This window comes from Nansenia antarctica (genome assembly GCF_963989245.1).
Source record: "Nansenia antarctica genome assembly, contig: SCAFFOLD_586, whole genome shotgun sequence".
Lineage (NCBI taxonomy): Eukaryota > Metazoa > Chordata > Actinopteri > Argentiniformes > Microstomatidae > Nansenia > Nansenia antarctica.
Genome location: NW_027663456.1, coordinates 5,001 through 10,000, shown reverse-complemented (window position 1 = coordinate 10,000; position 5,000 = coordinate 5,001). Strand labels below are relative to the sequence as shown.

The window sequence follows — 5,000 nt, the reverse complement described above, 5'->3', positions numbered from 1 at the left end:
CCTAACATACCCCTAACCTACCCCTAACATACCCCTAACCTACCCCTAACCTACCCCTAACATACCCCTAACCTACCCCTAACCTACCCCTAACATACCCCTAACCTACCCCTAACATACCCCTAAACTACCCCTAACCTACCCCTAACCTACCCCTAACCTACCCCTAACATACCCCTAACATACCCTAACCTACCCCTAACATACCCCTAACATACCCCTAACATACCCCTTACATACCTCTAACCTACCCCTAACATACCCCTAACCTACCCCTAACCTACCCCTAACCTACCCCTAACCTACCCCTAACCTACCCCTATCCTACCCCTAACATACCCCTAACATACCCCTAACATACCCCTAACCTACCCCTAACATACCCCTAACATACCCCTAACATACCCCTAACATACCCCTAACATACCCCTAACCTACCCCTAACCTACCCCTAACATACCCCTAACCTACCCCTAACCTACCCCTAACATACCCCTAACCTACCCCTAACCTACCCCTAACATACCCCTAACATACCTCTAACATACCCCTAACATACCCCTAACATACCCCTAACCTACCCCTAACCTACCCCTAACCTACCCCTAACATACCCCTAACATACCCCTATCCTATACCCTAACATACCCCTAACATACCCCTAACCTACCCCTAACATACCCCTAACCTACCCCTAACATACCCCTATCCTACCCTATCATACCCCTAACCTACCCCTAACCTACCCCTATCCTACCCCTAACATACCCCTAACATACCCCTAACCTACCCCTAACCTACCCCTAACATACCCCTAACCTACCCCTAATCTACCCCTAACCTACCCCTAACCTACCCCTAACATACCCCTAACTTACCCCTAACCTACCCCTAATCTACCCCTAACCTACCCCTAACCTACCCCTAACATACCCCTAACTTACTCCTAACATACCCCTAACATACCCCTAACATACCCCTAACATACCCCTAACATACCTCTAACATACCCCTAACATACCCCTAACATACCTCTAACATACCCCTAACATACCCCTAACATACCCCTAACATACCCCTAACATACCCCTAACATACCCCTAACATACCCCTAACATACCCCTAACCTACCCCTAACATACCCCTAACCTACCCCTAACATACCCCTAACATACCCCTTACATACCCCTAACATACCCCTAACATACCCCTAACATACCCTAACCTACCCCTAACATACCCCTAACCTACCCCTAACATACCCCTTACATACCCCTAACCTACCCCTAACATACCCCTAACATACCCCTAACATACCCCTAACCTACCCCTAACATACCCCTTACATACCCCTAACCTACCCCTAACATACCCCTAACATACCCCTAACCTACCCCTAACATACCCCTAACCTACCCCTAACCCTGTATAGACCTGTAACACGCTTATAAACGCTTTATAAACACCCTGTATGGACCTGTAACACGCTTATAAACGCTTTATAAATCCTGTTGAAACAATGTATATCTCCTCTCCCCTCTCCTCTCTGTCTCCCCTCTCCTCTCCCCTCTCCTCTCTCTCTCTACTCTCCCCTCTCCTCTCTCCCCTCTACTCTCCCCTCTCCTCTCCTCTCTCTCTTCTCCTCTCTCCTCTCCTCTCCCATAAACCCTTTATAAACCCTGTTGAAACAGTGTATATAGAGTCCTTGTTACCCCTATAAAGCCCTATTCAGATGGGATTACTATTATCTGGGGACCTCATGTAATTTAGAAATGACCCCTCAGATGTCTGTGTTTCGTGTGGTGCTTTCACATGGGATAAGAGAAGTGTGTGTTTTAATCTAATGTACCGGTACTGACATTATCCCCCGGATATGATGTCATCATGGCTCTGTGTAACATTCACTTCACGAACAACAAGCTGAACAGGCATTGGTTAGTTCCCATTGGTTAGTTCTCATTGGTTAGTTCTCATTGGTTAGTTCTTATTGGTTAGTTCTCATTGGTTAGTTCTCATTGGTTAGTTCCCATTGGTTAGTTGTCATTGGTTAGTTCCCATTGGTTAGTTCCCATTGGTTAGTTCCCATTGGTTAGTCCTCATTGGTTAGTTCTCATTGGTTAGTTCTCATTGGTTAGTAACATACGTGGCAGAAAAACTCACCCCAAATCAACCGACACGTCGATTCACAGCATCAGTATTACCCCAGGACGTCTGAGTTAAGCACCAGGGTAAAAAAAATTACGGACATGGCCGACTCGCCCAGGATTAAGAACACAGACGACCCCCGTAATTACTACCAATTACCAGAGGTCCCCAGATAATACCTAATCCCCTCCGAATACGGCTTAAAGGCAGCACAGCTTTGACAGGAGCAGAGCGGTGTGTGTGTGTGTGTGTGTGAGCAACTTTGGTTAAGCTTCCCTGCAGTCTAATTGGCTTACTGTCTCTCCTGTCCTGTAACTGTCCGGCGGACGGGAGGTCAGAGGTCACACTGGTCCGTTTGGAACCGGGCCCCTCTCTGGTGTTGACAGGTGTGTGCACTTCCTGTTTCCTGTCTGAGCAGCGCCCTCCCAGGTGATGGCGATCCGCCAGGAGAACGCCAGTCAGAACAGCGTCACGCTGATGTGGCACGAGCCGGCCCAGCCCAACGGAGTCATCCTGGAGTACGACATCAAGTACTACGAGAAGGTACGCTACACACACACACACACACACACACACACACACACAGACACAGACATCCTGGAGTACGACATCAAGTACTACGAGAAGGTACGCACACGCACACACACACACACACACACACACACACACACACCTACACACAGACATCCTGGAGTACGACATCAAGTACTACGCGAAGGTACGCACGCACACACACTAGGGCTGCCACAAACGATTATTTTCATAGTCGACTAGTCACCGATTATTTTAGCGATTAGTCGACTAATCGGATCATAAATTACAGCTTATCGCACAATTACTCAATCGCTCTTATTTAGCTATCATCTTCTAAATCAGCTTCTAAATTTAGCTTGAAGTTGTTGTAGGCATGTGCTAACCAGGCGCGGATCTATGGGTGGGCCTGGGTGGGCCCAGATTGACAGCTGGCCCACCCAGTCAGATTCATAAAAATACATATTTTTTTATTATAAAATATTTTTAAAGTTTAATTTTCACTAACTAACTGTAATGTGAATAGTTTTGTCTTGGAAATGATTACAAGTATGTATTAATACTAATAATATTCAACTTCCTCTCTTACGTTTACATTGCTTCCTCTTTTACGTTTACTCTGATTGTTCAGTTGACCTTGACCAGTTGTTCAGTGTGCGCGCTACGATGGCTAAACAGCTAATATTGTCCCGCTTTCTTAAAAAGCCACGCCTGGAAGTCAGTGAAAATAATGAAAGTTTGGACCAGGCCTTGTCTAAAAATCTTATTTATTCACAATAACAGATGATGACGCCACACGCCGACGTGCGGAGAGTCCGAGACAGCGCTGTAATAGTTCGGTGAAGTATATTATTTATGAGACTTTCCAAGATTAAAACGAAGAGGGAAACATTTGTGTGGAACAACATTGTGTATGCCTTCACTGGATATAATAATATAATACAATAGAAGCACACAACTTTACACAACAATATATGTGTATACACCAGTTTACGTAAATCCCCTAATAAGCAGCGTTAGGTTTTGTAATAAAATGATGGATCACCACAACTGGTCCGAGCCAGGTACATGTATGATTCAACTTGAGCTTTCGGTTTGCACTGGATTGTCAACACCCACAGTTAAAAGCTTGCAAATTATAATACAGGCATTTCTTATTACAATTTCTATACTTGGTCCTCCATAGTTGATGGTTATTGGTTAATTCATTGACTATTGCGTGCGCTTGAATGCCTTGCGTGTGTGTATTATAATAACTTGTTTGGCTGTCCGTTGCATTCTCTGGGTAGACAGGTACTTTATTTATTTTCCGTTCGTTTCATGGTCTGCATAGTGATCTCCTCCAGTCCCTGCGAATATTTTGCGTGTGTGCGTGCGTGCGTGTGTGTGTGTGTTCGTGTGTGTGCATGTGTGTTGGTCGTACCCAAATGTTTCGAGCACCCACGGGCAGAAACATAAATCGGCGCCTATGATCGCGAGCCCGGTTGTGTTCCATCCATCTGGCTGCTCATACATAGGTCTAAAACGTGCGGTGATGAGTTTCACTCAGGCCTACCCAGATTTTTCCAGGCCTACCCATCAGCCACTTTCTGTATCCGCCACTGGTGCTAACTAAAAATAAAGACAATTAAAATTATTGTTCACTCAAAAATAGATATTTTAATGAACTTTGCAGATTTATTTCTGGCATCACTTGCATGTAATGTAATGTAAAGAGTAGTAGAGGGTGCAAACTGCTGAGTAAAATGAGGTAGGCTAGGCACTAGGCAACCAAAAGAATACAAAAACAAAAATAAATACTTGTACAGAGTACAAAAGTTTTGCTTTGCTTCACTCATCTCTGGCATCAAACATACATCTTAAATGTATTGAATAGTGCTGCAAAATAAAACAAGGTAGGCACTAAGGCAACTAAAAAAGAGCAATTATCCACAAAAACAAATGTTTGTAGAGAAAAGGTTTGGTCTCAATCAAATAACATAACAAAGAAAAGTGCAGGAGACTGAGCAAAGAAATTGTTTCTCTCCTGTGTGGACTATTCATTCATAGCGAGGAAAGTCAGCATTTCCACATGTTCTGGAGAGAGGCTTGCTCTCTTTTGAGAGCAGATGTTCCCTGCTGCAGAGAAGATCCTCTCGGATGGGGTGGAGGTTGCAGGGATGCACAGAAAAGATTTTGCCAGCTTTGATAGTGTGGGGAAACGCCCCTAATGTGCGTTATTTTGGCAGGCGAGATGTCAAACTTTTCTACCACCTCCTCCTACAGCACATAACGTAAAATAATGAAAGAAGGCTTTTAACGTAACGATATCGTTAGCCAATAAC

At 44.6% G+C, this 5,000-nt stretch overlaps 1 pseudogene across 1 annotated transcript in view; it reads left to right on the top strand.

The window, feature by feature from the left end:
* LOC308175075 (ephrin type-A receptor 8-like) overlaps nucleotides 1-5,000 on the top strand; it is an 11,682-nt pseudogene that overhangs the window by 3,038 nt on the left and 3,644 nt on the right. The window contains exon 3 of the transcript in view: nucleotides 2,564-2,688. The product of the transcript in view is annotated as an ephrin type-A receptor 8-like (transcript). The remainder of the gene's footprint in view (nucleotides 1-2,563; nucleotides 2,689-5,000) is intronic.